General features: G+C 47.8%; 2 protein-coding genes across 3 annotated transcripts in view; one reads left to right on the top strand and one right to left on the bottom strand.

Annotated features, from left to right (window-relative positions):
• Window positions 1–21,338, bottom strand: part of LOC311445901 (somatomedin-B and thrombospondin type-1 domain-containing protein-like) — a 76,532-nt gene that overhangs the window by 9,169 nt on the left and 46,025 nt on the right. Inside the window, exon 7 of one of the 2 annotated variants that reach the window (XR_014698661.1) lies at window positions 16,382–16,534. The exons of the other annotated variant lie outside the window; for it this stretch is intronic. The gene's annotated coding sequence lies outside the window, so the exon portion shown is untranslated. Of the gene's footprint in view, window positions 1–16,381; window positions 16,535–21,338 lie in introns of those variants that run through there. 2 annotated transcript variants of the gene reach the window in all.
• The window catches only part of KCNB1 (potassium voltage-gated channel subfamily B member 1), a 115,914-nt gene that overhangs the window by 90,480 nt on the left and 4,096 nt on the right, over window positions 1–21,338 (top strand). The gene's annotated exons all lie outside the window — the stretch shown is intronic.

Below are 21,338 nucleotides of genomic sequence, written 5' to 3'. Positions count from 1 at the left end.
TGTGGGAGGATGCCGTTTCTGCTTTGGTCAGTTCACTGATAACTGGGCTCTTCAGCCAGCAAACAACTGCATCTCTCTGGTGCGGGTCTTTGGAACAGGGGGATCTCTCTGATCAAGGCAGTGAAAGGATAAAGTATCTGGTTGTGGTGACTGAGGGGGTCCAGGCTATGTTCACTGCAGGGTGGCACTGCAATGGGAACTCCTGAGCTCTTGCCACCCTACAGACCCTTGCCTGCAAAGGCAGCTCCATTTGGCAACACCAGAATCTGACCTCCTTGCCTGTCTGGAGAAGCTTCTGTGCTGCCCTCAAAGTTTGTTCTGCTGTTTTAAAATGAGTTTCAGCACCCTGGGCATTAACAGGGTTGTTGCCCAGTAAAGTCTGTCTGTGAAAAACTTTTAGTTTTTTGAGCAGACTGGAAAAAAATAAAGTGATACAATTTCTACAGATATGAAAAAGAATTTCTAAGAATTCTGTTGATAAAAAGCACCCTACCAGAAGTTACTTACATAACACCTTGCTGAGATTTCTGTTACTCAGAAATTCTTATTGCCTTAATTCCTATAAAATGAAAGTCCAGGGCTGTTTTTTTTTTTCCAGGACGGTTGGCTCCTGACCACAGGGGGTTTTGGAAAGGGGACAGAACACGGCAGGGCACCCACTTGCGGTGTTAGTGGCCTCAGGCACAAAGCCACCAGTAGGTGTAGCAGCTGACAGCCCCAGCTCCTCACAGCAGCAGGCTCTAAGGTGGAGGCAGAGGCCTGGCACATCTGCAGGAGGAGACCTGGCGAGTGAGGCTGCAGCTCCTGCAGAGATGTAGGAAGCTCCGCTTGAGCCTGCCCTGGCCCCTTTACCAGGACTGCCCAGCTGAATGCTGCTTACGTGCTGCTGCATGGGCCCTGGTAGTGATTACTCAGCTAGGTGGGCACCAGGACACATCACAGACAGCTTCTTCAGCACTCATCTTGGATGCAGAGATGTTATTCTTCCCAAATGCCATGTGCCATCCCTTTGAGCACCGACACCACAGCCCATCGCTGTCTGCTATAATGGGACCAGACACTGACCTCTGTGAGAGCCACAGGGACCTGTGGAAAGAGGCACTGCTTCATACGGCTGAAGCTTCCATAATTACTGAGCTGCAATGTTCCTAAATTCCTTAATTACATTAAAACAGTGATCAGAGGTTTAAAAACTAACCTCTTCTACCTGATGCCTCCAGTGCAGCCCCTGCCCTGGCACAGCTCTGGTGAAGTGCAGGGAGATTCTGGGAGAGGATCTGAGCTCCCAGGGCAGGGCACCAGTGCTGGTGGGTGCCCTGGGGGCTGCAGGGCAGCCTCCTCCTTCCCCATGGGCTGCAGCAGGAGCTAGGAGGCCTGGGTCCTTACCCCTGGTGTGACAGCAGCACCCAGAGCCATGGAAAAGCCATCAAGCAAAGTTTCAACTTGAACTTTGATGCAGACCTGCCAGGTCCATGTCTTGGAGCAACTTAAATCTCCACCCGGAACACATGAAAGTAGATTAGGAAGCATGAGAGTTCACTTTTAGAAATCAGTATCCACCTCTATCCCCCCTGCTCAGCCCAAAGGACACAGGCAGTTCATGTCTTGCACACAGCAGCACCCAGATGGTGCTCATGGGGCTCACCTGGAGCTCAGGTCTCTGGAACATCAGACTCCCCCCATCCTGTTATTTCTAAAACACTTTGGTTTGGGACAATACAGAATACCAGCAGATGTCGTTAGGTTGTGCTACTGGCCCATGTGAGCTGGGATGGGCTTCTGCCCTCCCCCTGCACTGCCCAGACCATTCCCTGGGCATTTGTCCCCCTTGGCCTTGTGCTCCTGTGGGCTCTGCCCGGCCCCGTGGTCCTGAGGAGCCAGCCTCGTTGATCTAGCTATTTTCCTACTCGTGTCAACATAAATAAACCATATCCCCTTTAAGCTACCTACAGCTTTTGACAGCTACAGTGATGTAAATAAAGCAGCTAACGCAGATGCTAATATTAATTCGCATGACCCAGTTGTGCTTCGCTAATAGTATCTGGGTTACCAGGCAGGCGAGGCAAGAACACAAAATATTTCACTTGTCTCTGTCTGTTACAGCAAAAAGCAAGGATCTGGAGATATTAATTTCTACAGCTAAACCTCAGAGGCACCCTCCGTTAGGAAAAGGCAGGGAAAAGGCCTGAAAAGGTCACAAAAATCCACATTTGGTGAGGGTCAGTGGCTAAGCCATGCACCGGCTGGTACAGCACCGCTTGGTGCGCTCTGAACATGCTGCAATGTAACCAGGTCGGGGCTCATCCTGTGCGGGGCTGGGCATGCATCACACAGACTGCTGTGGCACTCGGAGGTGAGCTGCTTGCAGGACCGAGCCCTGTGAGCTGTGTTGTGGTTTGTTACAGCAGTATTTATGCTGTTAGTAGCAACAGCAAGACTCTTGTGCGACTGCAGGACAATCAGCCCCGCAGCCTGTGCGCTCCTGCATAACCCTTGGCTCCTGCCCAGGAGCTCCACTGGCATTTGGCTTTTGGGGGAGCAATTCAAAGGCTGTCAAGGCTTACATGTGCGGAAAGGGAAAGGTGAGGAACATGGATTTTGTCACCTAGCTGTATGCAGCTGAAACAAAGTGGCTGGGACATTCAGATCTGCCCTGACATCCCCCGTACAGCCGGACACAGCTGCTCAGCTCTTGGCGCACGCGGGTGCTCACAAGGCTTGCACTGATGTTCAGCACAAGTGGTCCACGGGAGCACCGGGGCTGCTGCGACCCAGCTAGTTTTTACTGGCATTGTGCTTCTCACAGCAGGCTTGGAGGCTTAATTAAGCTTCTAGTGTTCTGTAAAGTTCATTTCACTGTTTGGTGGAGGATGGTTTAGGATAAGCATAATAGGATTGCTGCTGCTATATACAGCCACATAAGCCAGGAAGTCCTCATAATGGGCCTTTACCTTGTAGGAAAATCTTTTCAGAGGATGCTTTTTATAAACTGTACAGTTACGCACGCTATGAGTGTTTGGGGGAAAGACATCCTTCTGTATGTCGGTCTGCCAGTACCAGCCCAGGTGAACGCTCTGCAATAGCACGGGCTTCACAAAACCCACTGAGGGTGCTAGTCGTGCTTGCTGCCCTGTAGCATGGTCTTTCCTTTTAGTCACCTCATCTGCAGCTGATCCTGGGGCTGGAGCTCCAGTGAACATGGATGGAGGAGGCGATGGCTGCATTCCTGGGGGAAGTTGCAGGAGATGCCCCCAGAGCACAAAGGGGCACGCTGCACTTAATACAAGACATGTTTTTAAAAGCACCAAGTGCTGACCTCTCACTTGGGCTGTCCTTATGGTCCTTAAAAGAGCTGCCAGCTTGAAAAGCCTACACCAAAACACCCTAGCAGATCAGGATGCAGCACCAAACTGGTGGAGAGGGGCCAGAAGGCATCTATAGCACCCACGGAAAGCAGGAGACCTCTTCCCACTGGCTCTGCTCACCACAACATTCAGCCCGCTCCTTAGCATCTTTTTTTTTTAATGTCAGGTTGATTGATGCTTCAGTGAGCTCTTAGAGGAGGAGGCTAAGAGCAGATGGCAGAAATGTGGGGGTGCCTTGATCCTCTGGGGATCAGCCAGGCTCAACACAGTGCCTCGGGGCAGGGGCATGGAGAAATGCCAGTGGGTGGAGAGACGGGGGGGGTTCTGGGGTTCCCTGGCTCTGCAGAGCAGCACCATGCTGTGCAAGGCTTTCACATTGCCCCAAAGCACAGGAACAGAGCTCAGGGACAAGCAAATCATCCTGCTAATGCCATTCCCAGCTGGGCCGATGCGGGGTGGTTTTCTTATCTGTGCTGTTTCTGCAGAGCGGCAGGTAACTCACAGATAGAACAACCAGTGCTTATACACACATGCAGACACTTAGGAGCTATTCTTAAGCTTTCCAAATCCCTTAATATACCCTATGTATACAGTTTGGAGTTTGTAGATTTAGCATGATAGATTGATTTCACATGCTATCTCAATGTGAAATGACATTAATAACTAAATTCTTATGTTTTTAGCCCTGGCTAAGCTACTGCAGAGCACTGAGCTGTGTAATCACGCTCAGGGTGCATGGCAGTGCAGGCAGAGCATGCTGCCTGGTTGTAGCTGATGTTACTGCCTGGATGATATAAAGCCCAAGTTGTGCTGCAGCCATAGGAGAATTTGACCAAATAATTGCAGTTTGAGTATCTGCCATAAACAATCATCTGGAATTATTGTTTTTATTTTCCGTGGCTACTCGAAAATGGAGAAAAGGCATGAGAGCCCAGTGGCTCAGGCAGGCTGGCAGGGGGAGTTGCTGTGGCAGTTTGAACCAGGTGACTCCAGTTATTGCTTGGTGGGTTTTTTTGCAGACACCCCCAGGAATTTCCAAGGGGTTTCTCCAGTAAAAGCAAGCAGGCAAACCTCCTGGCTTTTCTCTTCACCCAGCCCACAGTGAAAGGGGACACATGTGGTCCCCTTGCTCAATGAGGACAGATGCCGACCAACCTGCCGAGTCCTGGCACACTTGTTACACCAGGGGCTGTGAGACAGGCACATGGCACAGCCCCTGGAGCTGCTCTGCCTGTGCACCAGCATTTTGCATCTCCCATGGCGATGCCGTGGCTGTACTACCAAGAATGGAGCTTTCGAGGAGCCTTCAGTGCTTCTTCCTTTCGCCTTCAGAGGAAAAAATATTTCCACTGCGTAAAGCAGGCTGCGGCCAACCACGGCTATTGTTTTGTCTACATTTTTATGTCCCTTTCAATATACATGTCAGCTCTACCACGTTCTGTCTGTTAGAAAGCACTAGGGTTTACACATTACCTCATTAGTCTTACTGTCTACCCAGCATTTTTTCCATCCTACATGTTCCTCACTCCTTTTACATCACTGTGATTAAATCATTTGCCTGGGCCATTAGCAATGAGCCTCAGTGTTTCTACACTCCTGGCTCCATAGGAGATGGTGTGGGAGAGGGCTGGGGAGGGGGAATATGTCAACTTTTAAGTCACAAGCTGGGCATGTCAGCACAGAACAGCGCACGGAGCATGCATTTCACAGGGCTGCTGTCGCAAAGCAAAACAGCAGAGCGGTGGCTCTGTGTCAAGAAACATTGAGCAGAGCAGTTTCTGTGTTTATTTTTTGGAGCAGCCTGAACTAGGATAAGGAAAAAAAAAAAACACAGAAGCCTACCCAAGCAAGCAGACAGGCACCTTAGGCTTCTCTGAAGCTGTTTCCCTCAAAGATGAGGTGGGAGCCCAGCGACCAGCCCCAGCAGCATGGCTGCAAGGCAGAGGTGTGCAAGGCACGCAGGGTTAACCAGTGGCCTCCCAGCAGAGGTCTTCCAGCTGATTGTTCTGCTGCTGGATCGCCCACCGGGGCTGCCATAATTAAGGCCCTGTCAACTTCCAGCAGCTGGCTTTACATGCTGTGATTTTCGTGGAGGTATAATTTAACCCAAAGCTCTTGCCTGGCAGCACATTATTTTGCAGGGTTGCTTAAAAACATGTTTAAACCTTTCCAAATTACAGATTGCCTTCCTCCCCAAAAAATGCTTTCTCAAACTAGGGTCACTTTTTTAAATATAGGCATGGAAACCTGGCCTGTAAATTATCCAGGTACCTGTGGGGCCTGAGGCTTTCAGGGGGCAATTAAGGCATGCTCGGAGGCAGGCGCATGAACACCGCTGGTCTATGCTGCAGCAGTGGGCAGCTAATAAGGGCTTAAAGGAGAGAAACTGCAAGGGAGGGGACATGCATGGCTCCCCGTCAGGCTCTTACAGGTGATGCCACGAGCAGCTTGCTGGAGCCAGGTCAGCTTGCAGCCTGTTCTCTGGATAGTCCCATCTGCTGCGGGGATGTGCTCGCACCATGCAGAGCCACAGTTTCTGCTCCCACTAGCAGCTGCAGTGCCCTGTGCAGGTGGGAGGTGAGGGAGAGGCTCAGCAGCCCTGTGCATGTACACGGAGGGACCCTGAGATGTGACACAGGGTCTGTTTTGGGGGGAAATCTAGGTCTCATGAAGGCTGGCCAGCCACGAGGGGTGGAGGGATGGCTGGGACGTGCACCCAGGCACTTGCTCCTGTGCACCTCCCCTCTCCCTGGGGCCACATCCAGGCTGCACAAGCTGCTGGCAGGATTTGGCCACAGGCCTGGAGCTCAGCGCAGGTGCTTAATGCGGGGATATACCCTGAGAGCCCATAAAGCCCCATGCTGCGGGAGGGAAATCCCCGTGACATTGCACCTGACTGGAGCAGTGGGAAGCAACCGATGCGTTGAGCCACTGTGCCACCTGGAGTCTGTCCACTCGGTGCTCAAGCAGCCACTCATCTGCCAAAGAAAGAACACCCTAAAAGACTTATTTTCTTCAGAATAATAAAACAGAGAAACAGCAACAAGGCCAAGAACGTTGAGATGGTGACAGCAAGAGTCTGGCTTAAATCCCCCAAAATAACATCAGCTAGATCCTGATTTTGAACCAGCAGATAATGTGCTGCAAACACAGGGAGCTGGGGATTGTTATTTTTTTCTTCAAAATATTCTTTTTTAGCAATTATACTTGTCATTTCTCTTTGAGTATAGTTCCTTCTGAATTCCCCATTTCTTCTACATTTTTGCACCATCTTCACATAAAAATAAATTGGCTGCCAAATTGACTTTCTGTGAACGGCAATTTTGGAAGGATACTGGGTCCGACGTGTCTTCCTCTGGGCATCCAAACCTGAAGTGCTGGAAGAGATGGGTGAACCCTACAACAGGCACTCCAGACCCCTTTTTCCATGCTGTCTTTCAGAGGGATCATGCTCCCACACCAGTTTTAAGCTTGTTAAGCTTTCAGAATTATTTTTTGGTGCAATTTTGGTGCAAAGACCGAACTGAGAGGTGGAGATCTGCTGCACCACATACAACAATCTTTGAAAAATCCCGTGTTTAACCCAGTTTTGCTCAGGCTGTGGCATGCTCAGTGTGGGAGCCAGGCTGACCATCCCCCACCCACAGGGGTGCAGTGGCACGGGGAGGCTCTGCCCCCTGCCCCCAGCAAAACCCTCCCGGCACGGCCGTCAGATGCCACTGCTGGCAGTGAGCAGGGACACGGCCCCTGCTACCACTTTGACAAAGCAACCCTGCTGACATGCTGCTGGTGCTGTTGATAGTATTTTAGGAATTTTCAAGAGTTGTTTTATTCGGGGGATTTGAAAGGTAAACTGTCAGCATTTCAGTGCTCCTCCGCAGAGCAGTGAAATAATCCAGAGGCATGGGGTTGCTGGCTCGTTTTCTTCTCTCTTTACTAACTGGGGTCTTTGTTAGCTGAGTGGTTTAAGTGGATTTTGAAACAAAATCTAGAGGTGTAGACAGGATGGGATTTGATTAAGGCATCTTTAAATAGCCATTCCTTCCCTTCCCAAACTGCCCGGGGTAAAAGCAAGCAGCTGCTGCTTACCAAGTACTTGTGATTTTTTATTTGGTTTTCAATAGCATCATATCTTACACGCAGCTTTAACGCAGCCTGAGCTGCTCTTTGTGCTTTAAGGAGCAGGTTTTCAGCCAGGATGTCCTAATTCTGTCTGGTTTGGCATCCAACTTGCCCAAAAACAGAATTCAAACAGAAAGTTTTCCCTGGTCTTGTGGGGCAGGGTGGTGGGGCAGGGCAGTGGCAAAGGCAGGATCCAGTGTTTAAATCTGCTTTGGTAGAGAATAAAAGGCTTCCTAGGAGAACAGTCTCTCTCGTGGCTTTAGTTCTTCAGTATCCTTCTTGAGCTGACATCTGCAGCCTGTGGGGAGGGGGATGTTGAAGCCCCACTGTTCACAGAGTGCATATCACACCTCCATCTTCAGTGGGAGCACACACCCAACCCGACCTGTCTGGGGCTCCTTTTAACAGCCTCCAGCTGGGATCCTGCCTGGCACATCTGCGGTGGCACAGGATGAGACCATCCAGAGCAGAGCATTATTTATTCTTTCTACAGAGGTACACAGCATTAGAGGAAATGAGATAACAGTGACAAACCCAAACCACGCATCTTCAGCCACGCGTAGCTGCAGTGGTAGCAGTTCTGCAGCCACTTTATTCCCCCCGCAGTGAGGGGCAGGGCCCTCCTCTTCCCCATCCACCTTGCAACAGACCCACATCCTTGCCGAGGTAACCTGTCACCACTTGGTGATTCCCTTCTCTTTTCTCTTACTTTTCTTTGAGGCTCTATCAGTGTTTCGTACCCGCTTGTCATCTCCCTCATGCTGATGTAATTCTGCATAGCCAGCAAGGTTGCTATCCGATGGAGAATTTGTTTTTTTTTTTTTGTTTTTCCTCTGTGTTTTCAATAGAAGCTCACTGAATGCTGCAGTTTGGGAATTTGGGAATTTCCGGTCCAGGTGGAAATCCATCCCCAGAGGCCTGTATCAGGACAGGCTGTGGTTTCATGCAAACTGCAGGGCTGCACCTTGCAACCAATGAATTAACCCATAGCAAAAGCTGGGACCAGATCATAAGTGCTGAATCACATTTTCCACATGTGCTGGGATGTCGGGGTGCTCTCAGAGCCTCCCAGCTCTACAGCAAGCTGAGCTGTGTGCTGTGCACAAATGCTCCCCAGACATTGGCATTTCTGAAACCTGCCTTGCAGTGGTGTGCTTCCAGCTTATTTCTACCTACCACTGAAATAATCAAGTAGTCTCTGGTCATCAGATTATTTTGTGTGTCTGAAGTGATCAAAGTGGCTTGTCAAAGGTGTTCTTCGTGTGATGGGGCAAGCTTAGGAAGCTCTCAAGGTCAAACCCAAACAGCCTAATGACTCCGGGACTCAGATCTCACCTCCAAGAGCAGCAATGAGCCAGGAGAAGATGAGCAGTTCAGGAAACAGAAAATGAACCTTTTGAAGCCAATAATACCCTCTGGCAGCAAGCAACCAACTGACAGAGAAATGAGAGAGAAGGGTAAAAAAAAAAAAAATAGAAAGGCCGTTCAGCCAGGCAGCAGGAAGGGCAGCGCCATAAAGCAGAACTATCTCGTAAATAGAGCAGCACCTTCCTTCCTTCCTCCCTCTCCTTCCCAGGGGACAGTGGCCATGGGAACAGACACGCTCTGTGCCCTCTGAAGGGGACGCAGGAGAGAGCAGATTGACCTTACCTGCAGCAGGTTAATTGGGACACACGGCTCCAGTACAGCTACTGTTGGGATGTTTTTTCCTCTCTAAGAGGAAAAGGAAAACAATAAGGCAATGTTAGCTTCCCTGATGAGGCTGGCTGGCCGGGACTGCCTTGGGAATTGCCAGCTCGCTCCATGGAGAGCCTCAGCTGCTGGGGACTTTCATTCACAGCTGTTCTGTGCCTGATTTCAACCATTTAAAGGTTATTCCTAGATCTCCTTGGTTGTTCTTGTAAACATATGTACCTGGCATACTGAGGAGGTTTTTTCCTCAGTATTTTGTCCTTTGTAAATGTTTCTCAGTGTAGGTTGGGTTTGTTTTTCCCACTTTGCACTGTGTGTCTCCTTGGGCTGGGCTTCTTCCACATATCATTTCTAAACATGCTGAATTCACTTAGGAGCAAGCTGGGATGTCTGTCAAACCTTGCTCTGTTGGGGATTGTTGTCACTTTGTGCTGTAGCCATCAAGAGGCCAAGCAGAAGAGGAGGTGCCCATTTCTGCAGACATGCTGAGCTCTCGCTGACCCCAGGAATGCCTCTTGCAGCAACCAGACCATGGCTCACACTTGTCCATGGGGTAAATCCCCAGTTCAGCAGTCAGCTGTGTTGCTCTGGCATTTTGGCATGAGCCACATGGGTGCTTTGTTCAGGACCCAGCTAACATCTGGGCTTCCCCATGGGCCAGCAAGCGTACATGGAAAGAGTTAAGCGCTGCCCTGGGGAAGGTGGGTCTTACCGCTCTGTCTCCCTGGAAGAGCAGAGTGCTGAAGTGTCTGCCAGAGCTTGTTAGGGATAATGCAGCCTGATCGGAAACAGAGCTTTATCCAGTGGCTAAATGAGCCCATGGGGTGGCTTTCATCTGACCTTGCACTGGATCGCAGGGTGTCCCTCGGAGGCATGGCTCTGCACAGCAGCTCTCGGCCGCTCGCACTCTAGCCAAGGAGCGTTATCGGGGAGAGGCAGGACGGATGCCCCTGCTGCAGGAACCAGCACGGTTAGACAAGTCATGGGCCATGTGTGTACAGGGACAGCTTGTTTTCTGCTGGCCAAGTGCAGTCCTAATGGAAACATCCAAACAATCCCAGGGCTGCAGCCCAGCAGCGAGCAGGGAGCTGGCACAGCTGAGGCAAGCAGAGAGATGAAAACAGCAGACTGAGGCAGGGACGGCTCAGCTCAGCTGCAACCAAACTTCAGAACAGGGCAAAAAAAAAAAGCAAAAAACAAAAAACAAAAAACACAAAGTGACCTGGCCCTCATCCACACGTGGTATGTGTTTTGCAAACCATGGAGCTGTCATGCTCACAGTCCAGTCGACGTGTGAGATAAAGGCACCGCATGCCTGACAGAAAAGCCCAAGTTTCCCAGGACATTGAAAGCGAGCATTTCCCTGGAATGCCAAGTTCTATCTTTGGTGAACAGAAGTCAGACTCCCCCTGAGTACACCGCTCCCCCAGCACACCATCTTAGTTTGCATTTGTTTAGCAAACAGTTACTAGGAGGCCTCAGTAGCATTAAAAAAAAAAAAAAAAAAAGTGATACTGGTATTATTATTCATGGCTGGAGGTGGGGAGGAGAAGGGAAAACTGCTCATGTAGCCAACAAGTTCGAGTAAGGTTCAACTTTGCTATTCCAAAATCTGCTGTTATGATAATGGAACAGTCAAATCAGCTCAAATTAAGAGCTCAGGAAGGCTCAGCCACTCAAAGAAGTACACTCATGACAAGATTAATTCCTGCCAGCCAGTATGTAGTGTGGTATCATCCAATATTAACATAGAGATCCTGAACAGGAACAGGCAACTGAAAACATGCTAAAAAACAGTGAAGTGCATCATTCCCCTTAATCTTCAGTGTCGGTCTTTGCTATTCTGCAAGTGGATTAACACACGATGGACCACCTGGCACCATTCTGCTGCCATTTACAGCAAACCTTGCCTCTTCTTCCCACCTACCCCTCTCCAATAGACATTCACTAAGAGGCAGCACACTTGCATTTTTCAAACAGTTTCAGTTGACTTTTATTAGTGTGAAGGGCAAAATATCAATAAAACAGACATTAAAAAAAAAGTAAATCCCTAAGGAACAGTATGCTCCTTATCCAAAAAGGACACAGTGCTTTGTGCTGCTGGACTGCCTCTGCTGGGGGTATGTCATGATGGAGCAGCACAGGAAAGGCTATGAATAGAGATTTTGAAACTATCAGGAAGCCTAGGGCTATCCAAACTGGAAGATGTTTATTTCGTCTGGTTAGGAAAGGCTTACTGTTGTGTAAGTGTCATGCCCGGTGCTCCCAGAAGTCAGTGAGCACAGAAGTAATGAGAGCCTCCAGACTGCCAGCTGACACTTCAAAGAGCTCGAGCTTTTTCTTGCGCTCAAAAGAGAATTTTAAATATATATATATACATCTCCGCACCTCGGATCCATTTCCTATATTTATAACTTGAATGCATCAAAACTGTCTCACTGAGCTGAGATCAAACTCTCTTGTTGAGATGCTGATGTGCAGCTGCCTTGTCTTTTCTCTTGCATTCAAACAGATTCTGTATCTACTGTCTCTATTTACTACTTAATCTTAGATTGATGTGAATGAATAATTGCCAAGGATTAGTTTTTAGCTGCTTTGATTTGTATACAGTTGTTGCTCTTTATTAAATATGTGATATCTAATCCAGTGTTTAGCGCTTGCAAAGGGAAGAATCATCTGTGCTGGAGACTGCAAACACAACTTGAATGAAGTGTTTGAAAGGGCTGTGTGCTCTGCTGCTGCCCAAGGGAAGCCTTGGGAGCCCTGGCTTGGGAGGGATGAACCCCCACGTGGATGTGTGTCCACAGCAAAGCCCTGTTCTCTGCAAACACAAAGTGGGGGTGGGCGTGAGGCAGAGCAGAGAACCTGATCAGGAAAACAAGAGAATAAAGGACTGAGAATGGGGAAGGTGCTGCGAGCCTGGAGGAACCCCTGCAGTGATATTTTCTATCACCTGGGGCCTTCATATGCCCCTCTTGCAAAAAGAAGGGCACTAGTATTCAACTTATTTGTAGGCTACTGGCAAGGAATAAATGCTTATCATCTGTAATCCCTTGTGTGAGCACAAAGCTTACTCATTGAGGCAGGAGATGCAACTAAAGCTCCTCTTACATCAGGCTGTAAGTGTGTGGGCAGCTCTGGGCAGCCTCGGCTAGGGCTGCAGCCCTCGTACAAGAGGCTTTGTCTCGCTGAAGTCTATCATCTTCCCCAGCTTGTAAGGCAGCAGAAATGCCTCAGCCTGAATGTTGTGTCCTTGTCCCAAGACTGAATGGGAAAAGGCTCTGAAACCTGATGGAGAAGTCTCCCGTGTGCTGCAGGAGGAGCCCAGCTGGGTTTAACCCAGCAGATGGTGAAACACCGCATGGCCGTTTGCTCACTTTGTCCCCTCCCCAAAGTGGGATAGGGGAGAAAATTGAAAAGAACAAGAGCTCATGGGTTGAGATAAGGGCAGTTTAATACCAAAGAGGAGGAAAGAAAATGGAAAGAAAATGAGTTAAAAAATAAATAAAAGAATAAACAAAGCAAGTGATGCAGATTACAGCTGCTCACCACCTGCTGACCGCTGCAGAGGATATTTCCACCGGCTTTTTATCTGCAGGGATTTGCTGTTCATTGAAGGGTACTCTGTTTATTCATGTTATTAGCATGGCTGATGCTGAAAAACAGATTTGCTGCTTTTCCTTATGCATTTCTGGAAAAATTGTTAAGTTTTTGCAGCTAAAATATCACTTGAGCACTGTTCCAATTTCCTTACTAGGTGATAACCCAGTGTGGTATCAGTGACGAGGTGTATCGCCCTGCAGCACAACTAATTATACCTTTCGGTGAGGAAGTGGCGGTGGTTTGGTCTTCCAAAAAAATTCCACACTCTGGTATGTGTCAGAGATTTGAAAAGAATTAATATCAATTATTCTCATGCATATTCATGAGAGGAAGACTAGTTTAGCAATCAAGCTAATAGTTTTTGCTTAATTACATTCTGTTGATTTTGCGCTATCTTGGCACATTACTGATTGAATTCAGTCATTAAAATAAAATAAAAAGCACCTCCCACAAGTACACTAGTGAACACCAACAATTTAAGCTCAGCACACTCTGTAAATAGTGCCTGAGGCTGAGCACACTGCTTGGGACACTGGGAGTCGTTCATGAGCATTTGTTTCCCTAGTGCAGGGTTAAAGCACAAAAGCACCTCGAGGAGCAGTTCCCAGGTGTTCACTGCTGCTCAGAGTTACGGTATTGATTTGTTTATTTTTATTTATTTTATTTTATTTTCCAAATCCAAACCATTGGCAACTGAATACAAGATAGAAACGGGACGGGACGGGACGGGACGGGACGGGACGGGACGGGACGGGACGGGACGGGAGAGGTACCTGAAAGGGGAGCATGAAGCTCCAGGGATGGTTGTGTCTGGGGAGGAGGTCTGGATGTGCAAACAGTTTGGGTCTGTCTGATGATATCTGGGGCTGGGCATCTTGCACAAGCATTGCTTGCTGCGTTGCAGTCTTTCCGGACAAAAGGCAAGGCCAGGAAAAAAATGGGAACATTGAGCTTGCATGTGTTTGTTTTCTTATTTAACTTTCCCCAGCAGCAGAAATAGGACAGATGCTCCCCTCTCATCCGTTCTTGAGCACTATCACTGTGCTGATGTCTCAAGGCAGTGTATGTCTTTGAAGTTTGCCTTTTCAGTGTTTTCATTCATTTATCATTTTCTTCTCCTGTGCACCATTTGCATCTGGGCTTTGCTCAGAAGGAAGACTGACACCATTTATCATTTAACGAGGCTTGATAGCTCTCTGACAACTGAACATGTTCTTTACAGCACCAAGGAATTTACAGGCAGCCATGCCTGAAGGCTACTTTTCTGCCCACTTTAGCTTAGTCAGCAGCCGTTGCAGCAGCAGCTTTCTGGGTGCCTTCAGCTAAACAAAGCACTAGCATATGATCAGCAGAAGTATTGTACTCCCTTTTAGACCAAATAGACTTACTCTCCCAGCAGATAAAATTATTACAGCTATAACTAAAATCAAATAATTAACCAATATTCAATCAGGGCCCTGCCAGGCAATGACAAAACTGAGATCTCAGGCATTACAAAGCAAAATAGACATGGTTTTGGTTTTATGGATTTCCTGCTATGCAGTGATGCTTACAGAGGAGCACAGGAATCTGAACTCTCCCAGCCTGAGGATGCAGCTACCTGGGGCACTGCAGGGATGTGAGTGAGCTGGTGTGTGCAGGGTCCTTCCCCTCCACAGAGCAGATCACAGAATCACAGAATCACAGAATTTCTAGGTTGGAAGAGACCTCAAGATCATCAAGTCCAACCTCTGACCTAACGCTAGCAGTCCCCACTAAACCATATCCCTAAGCTCTACATCTAAACGTCTTTTAAAGACTTCCAGGGATGGTGACTCCACCACTTCCCTGGGCAGCCTGTTCCAATGTCTAACAACCCTTTCAGTAAAGAAGTTCTTCCTAACATCCAACCTAAAACTCCCCTGGCGCAACTTAAGCCCATTCCCCCTCGTCCTGTCACCAGGCACGTGGGAGAACAGACCAACCCCCACCTCTCTACAGCCTCCTTTAAGGTACCTATAGAGAGCGATAAGGTCGCCCCTGAGCCTCCTCTTCTCCAGGCTGAACAAGCCCAGCTCCCTCAGCCGCTCCTCGTAGGACTTGTTCTCCAGGCCCCTCACCAGCTTCGTCGCCCTTCTCTGCACCCGCTCGAGCACCTCCATGTCCTTGTAGCGAGGGGCCCAAAACTGAACACAGTACTCGAGGTGCGGCCTCACCAGAGCCGAGTACAGGGGGACGATCACCTCCCTAGCCCTGCTGGTCACACTGTTCCTGATACAAGCCAGGATGCCGTTGGCCTTCTTGGCCACCTGAGCACACTGCTGGCTCATATTCAGCCGACTGTCCACCATCACTCCCAGGTCCTTCTCTGCCTGGCAGCTTTCCAACCATTCCTCTCCCAGCCTGTAGCTCTGCTTGGGGTTATTGTGCCCCAGGTGCAGGACCCGGCACTTGGCCTTGTTGAACTTCATGCAGTTGACCTCAGCCCATCGGTGCAGCCTATCCAGATCCTCCTGCAGAGCTTTCCTACCCTCAAGCAGATCGACACATGCGCATAGCTTGGTGTCATCTGCAAACTTACTGAGGGTGCACTCGATGCCCTCATCCAGATCATTGATGAAGATATTAAAGAGGACCGGCCCCAGCACCGAGCCCTGGGGAACACCACTAGTGACTGGCCTCCAACTGGACTTGGCTCCATTTACCACGACTCTTTGGGCCCGGCTATCCAGCCAGTTTCTAACCCAACGAAGCGTGCGCCAGTCCAAGCCAAGAGCAGCCAGTTTCTTGAGGAGAATGCTGTGCAAGACGGTGTCAAAAGCCTTGCTGAAGTCAAGGTAGACCACATCCACAGCCTTTCCCTCATCCACCCAGCGTGTCACTTTGTCATAGAAGGAGATCAGGTTCGTCAAGCAGGACCTGCCTTTCATAAACCCATGCTGACTGGGTCTGATCGCCTGTTTGCCCTGCAAGTGCCGCGTGATGACTCTCAAGAGGATCTGCTCCATGAGCTTCCCTGGCACTGAGGTCAAACTGACAGGCCCCAGGTCTGCCCTCCGGCCCTTCTTGTAGATGGGCGTCACATTTGCTAGCCGCCAGTCAACTGGGACCTCCCCCGATCGCCAGGACTGCTGATAAATGATGGACAGTGGCTTGGCCAGCTCCTCTGCCAGTTCTCTCAGTACCCTTGGGTGGATCCCATCCGGCCCCATCGACTTGTCCACATCCAAGTGCCGTAGCAGGTCACCAACCAGTTCTTCGTGGACAGTGAGGGCCACATCCTGCTCCCCATCCCCTTCCAGCTCAGGGTACTGGGTATCCAGAGAACAACCGGTATTGCCGCTAAAGACTGAGGCGAAGAAGGCATTGAGCACCTCCGCCTTTTCCTCATCTCTTGTAACTAAGTTTCCCCCCACATCCAGTAAAGGATGGAGATTCTCCTTTGAGATGATCTCCTCTCAGATGATCCTGAGAGATCATCTGGTGCAAGCTAGTCTCAAGGGGTTCCTCAAGCCAAGGTGCAGAAGTGGCGCGGAAAGTGCCTGATCAGGGGAACTCTTGTGCATGGCCTTACCTTCCACAGAAATTAGGGGAACTTGGTGTTTGGTTTGGGGCTGTGGAGATTCAAGGTCTTTGGCTGCATGTTAGCATCCTTCCCCATAAAAAAAAAAAAGCAGACTAAAGGTTCTGCGTGCATCCTGTGCCTCTTTATCCCCAAGTTAGGTCTCATCTGCTTGTCATGATCCAAGAAGTGCTACATTTCACTACGGCCTCTAGAAAAAAAAAAAAAAAAAAACAATTCAAATGGTCAGAATCACAGCATCAGAAGTGGCTACTTTCTGCAGACTGCTTCAGTTTATGAATAGATAGGCATTCTCTAGTGAGGAGGTGTTTCCTAAAGCCAGTCCCTGTCAATAAATACCTGCCATGAGTGGGAGCCATTACCCCACGTGCAGGGAAGCGGGGAGGAGATTAAGGAACCCTCCATCTGTTTCTGCACCGCACAGCACGTGGGATAGTGCTCAAAATAAACTGTGCTCTGTTCCTCGGGGCCTGGGGAGACATGGGATGGCTCAGGCATGGCAGAAGGGAGCTGGACAGCCTGACTCAAAGCATACTGCTCACTCAGGGAAATAGGAAGGCTGCAGGAAAAATCCCTCGGTAAATGGAGCATATGAATGAAGCCTGGTGCTGATGCCAAGTTTATTCTTAAGACCCTGATGGAGCTAAAAAAGTGCATTAGACAAAACCATTATTGAACTTCTTGATTACATAACAATTTCCTCATCGTATTTCCAAGAATATTGAATCTATATTCAAACACCCTCCCACTCTCTCCCACACACCACCCCTTCTCCTTGCTATATCGGCTTCGTTACTGAGCATGAAGACAGAAAAAGTATAGGGCATGTTGCCATCAGCAGAGAGATCTCAGATGCTTACACTGGGATTTTAGAGCCATCTATGGGATTTGAATGGCCTACTCTTATTAGTTTTAATGGCTTTGAAAATTTCCAGTCTTATGCCTTGACCTCAGTTAGAGTCTTTAGCGGTGCAAAGAACAGAAAATCAAGTAATATTTATTACGAGCCCTGAATGCTGCCTTAAACTTACCCCACTCTGAGCTGTCTGGGAGGTAGCATGCGCAGTTTTGCTGCCCACAGAATTCTGCTGTCACGCTCTGAAGAGAGGCAGGAGATTCCTGAGCATGCTGGCTCCTTTGTGGAGCCCTCTCCTGTCCACGGGCAAGCAAAGACCTTGCTGACACCAAGGATGACTCACAGGGCCACTGTCATCCCCCAAGCAGGATCAGGCCCAGCGCAGGAGCATAGCTCCTGCTGCAAGGTGGTTGTTACCTGCCTAATCTGTGGGGTTTTGGAGGAGGTGGGAGTTAGTGTCTTGCAAGCCTGGCACATCCATCCTGCCTCAGGAAGCAGCAGTTGCACACAAACTGGCTACACTTACTCACATAATCAGCTTGCTTGTCTCATTTGCATATGTAATAACCAGGCTGTATGTACAATCATGCTAATCACTTCGAGGCAATGCTTTAAATTCATTCAAAATCTTGCCCTGCCTGCCCTTGGGTTATTTAGCTTCCACAAAGGAACCATACCAGCAACCCAGATTCACTCAATACAAATCTTTGCGAATCAGTCGATTTGGTGGACGAGAAGTTTTTTCTGGAATCCTGCCTATCCATACTGAGGCGTGTGCTCCAAGCCAGGGCTGTCATTCGAAGCCAGACCAATATCCTCTGCAAGGCACCTGGAAAAGCACCTGAGGGGGAATTTCACAATTTATGGTGTGCTGCTGCAGGCGAAACGTGAGAGCAAATGCCGAAACAGAGAAAGAGAACTTACCCAGCTACTTTCACGCAATCTGTTAGAAGAAATGGTCTGGAAGTTGGGCAGGGGATAACCGGTCTTAAACCTTATGAGCTTTATGGTGGTTTAGAGAGCATGTGTGGTGCTCTGCTGTGGATAGCTGCCCAGTAAGGCCTGGCCTGCCAGGGCTCCTGTCAGTAGCTCTGATGGATCCCTGCTGAAGACAGAGGGTATCGGCTCTCAGGACCGTGGGACCAGAAGCACACAGGTCACAAGTGAGCCTGGAAGAGCAAAGGAAGGAGGAAGGGCTGGGAATCGAATGGAAAGATTGCCCCCTGCACCCAGCATCTCTGGAGGTGCTCTTGGTAGTCTGAGTCGTTCCTGCAGCTTCCTGTCCCTCATTACCGCCAGTGGAAAACACAAAAGCTGCCAAGGCAGAGAATCAGTATGGCTCTGATAGAAAACCCTATTAGAAGGACAGACGGTGATTTCTGTAATCTGAAACCCAAGACTGTAAATACATCAGAGTAGAGCCCTGTGCCCCTGAATGCGCTGCTAGTGCCCAGCAACAACAGCAGCTGGGTGCAGTTTGCTGCAAAGAACTGCTCCTCGAGTGGCTTTTTTGGGTGGTGGATGCTACCAGGATAAGACATACCTTAGAGAAGGACCCTCTAAACACCCTGTGGGGATGTTTTTACCTCCGTCATCTCGGTACTTTCCAACTGAAAAGTGATTTGAGTACTTGAGGGCAGTCAACCCACATTTAGAAGTTTTTCTTAACCTGACAAGTTTCTAAAGATGTATGATTGCAGTAGATCAATAAGGGGGAAAATCTGTACCTCAGGTGCACAGGTGACATCTTGCTGCAACTTGCAGGAGAAATGATAAACGTTTCTCTCTGTTTATTGCTTAGCTTCATGGCTAGATCTGCTAAACCAAAAAACAAATCTTACACTCAGATCTACTAGTTTTCAAATTTATGTTCATCTGGCATTGCCTTGATCTTCAAAGCAGTAAAGTATATCAAAGGAAACAGAAGGTTTGACACCAATTACTGCTGCTGGATGGCATCCACTGAATAACGATGAAGTGTTAATATTTACACTGAAATTGAAGGAGATAAAACACACTAGGTACATCTAAGTCTACAAATAAGCCCTTCTGTGTATAGCAGGCAGAGATAAAAACCACCAAGAAATTGGAAATCACTATTGAAAACATCCCAAACACCTTCAGACATCTTGGGTTGTAAACAAAATCACAGCAAAAAACACTGAAAGAGCCTTCTAGGAAAGCAAATCAGACTCCCTGCTTTGGGGGATATTTTCTAGTTTTCAGATGATCTTCTAAAACAACCAGCTGTGCTGAAAACAGCTAAATTTCTCCCACCACTTCAGCATGAGACACTTTACTTTCATTTTATTCTCTTGGTTTTGAAACCATTAGTTCATGCAGGGGATGACAGGGAAAAGTAACAGCTTCTCTATCAGTAGGGGTTCATTTCCTGATCACTTTGCAAGCCAACAGGGTTAGGTCCCATATCAAAATATCTCTGTGAGTTTTGCCTCATTTTTCACCTTTCCCTTCAGCCAAATAAATACAGAATCCATGAATAAGCTTAAATGGTTGTTTCTTCTGATTGCTCATGAGTCAGATTGTATTTCTGATGACCTCTTTCTAACACTCAATTCACTTAAATGTAGAGCTTCATTTTGAGGTTATTTGTTTCCTATCAGTGGATTGTCTTCTGTGAATGCTTCTTTATACTGCTAACAATAAACTTTCTTTTAAGTAATCTCTTTAAAAATGAAAGGGAATCTTCTCAGCATTTCTCCTAGTAAGAATTAAGTAACTGAAAGTGATGATATTCTAAAAATCCTAATATTAGAGAATTGCACAGGAGGCCATTTACACCATTCACTTTTTCTATTTAATCCAATTTAAGCAATGAAACCAGACTGTTAATGGAGGTAATGTTTGTTTCTAGTTAGATTTCATTCTTCAGATTAAATTACTAAGTCTGCAGTGTCATGTATAAATCAAAGTTATATAGTACACTTTTAGTGAGTTAGAAGGTAAATGTTTTTATTACATTGATTTGCAAGGTTGTTTTAAACTGCAAGTAGATTTTAAAACACTTTTGGAAATCAAAATATCAATGTTGAAACTCTTATATTACATTTGGATTTTTTGAAGGTGTATGAGCAAGCTTCTCTCCTAAAACCATAGCTTAGGCTTACTATATGAATTCAAGTGAAGCTTCCAACCTTTGCAGAATACTTCTGCCTTTCAGCTTTTCCAGAGCTGAGACTCTTCCAGAGAAGACCAGGCTGTTTCCAAACCATATTGGATATTTATGCTTCTCTTGCAGGAAGCAAGGCTTGTTCCACTGTAGGGACTGTCCCTTCAGAGCTCTGTTAGGATATGAGTGCTGGGCTTGGCTGAAAAGAAGTCCTGTGAGAATTTCTTTCTGCAGTGCCCCAGGTGGTAACAGTGAATATTGTGGTATTGTGAGACTGGCTGAGAAACATCACAGTGAGGAAAGCTAAAATCTAGTTACATGGGCAAGGAAGGACATGGACTCAGAGCATGTCAGATTTGCAATTCACGATGCAGAACTCGTCATACATTTTATAATCCGTTGCTTCATATTGTGTATTTAGTCATCTCACACACATGTTGCAATTGATTTTATGCTTCTTTTCAATCAAGCAGAAGAAAAGCAAGCATAAGGGACCAGCTTACACTGCAATGAATACATAATACATTAGTCACATATACGTGTGTTTTGAAATCATTCCTGTGTTTTGGCAGTAACCTAAGAAACTAGATATATTCCTACCCAATTAACAAGCTCGAGAAAGAATCCACCAGTAGGAAAAAAAAATCCTCAAAGTGTCTGTCAGCTCCAAAACCTCCCTCAAATGACTTTAAAAGAAAATGTAATTAGGGAAGCTGGAAAGTATAGAATTAATTTCTATATAAAACAGATATGGAAGGACAGCCTGCCTACAGCATCTAACACTGCAAATACACTAATCCAGCACTTAATGCTTTCCAGCTCTGCATAAGGTCAGTGGCCCAGGATCAGATTTATGTGTTTAAATTTCTCACTGCAGACCCTTCTTGTCTCATTGCACTCTGGATCGGAAGACCTGGTTTCTAATGGTGTCTGAGCTCTTAAGTGGCTGGACCTGCCCTGCCTTGACTGTCTCACTACTGTGCAATTTGGTTTCAGTTTGTTTTTTCT

This window comes from Aythya ferina (assembly GCF_964211825.1).
Source record: "Aythya ferina genome assembly, chromosome: 16".
In the NCBI taxonomy this organism is placed as follows: domain Eukaryota; kingdom Metazoa; phylum Chordata; class Aves; order Anseriformes; family Anatidae; genus Aythya; species Aythya ferina.
Note: the sequence above shows the minus strand (reverse complement) of the source record. Positions and strands in the feature narration are given on the sequence as shown.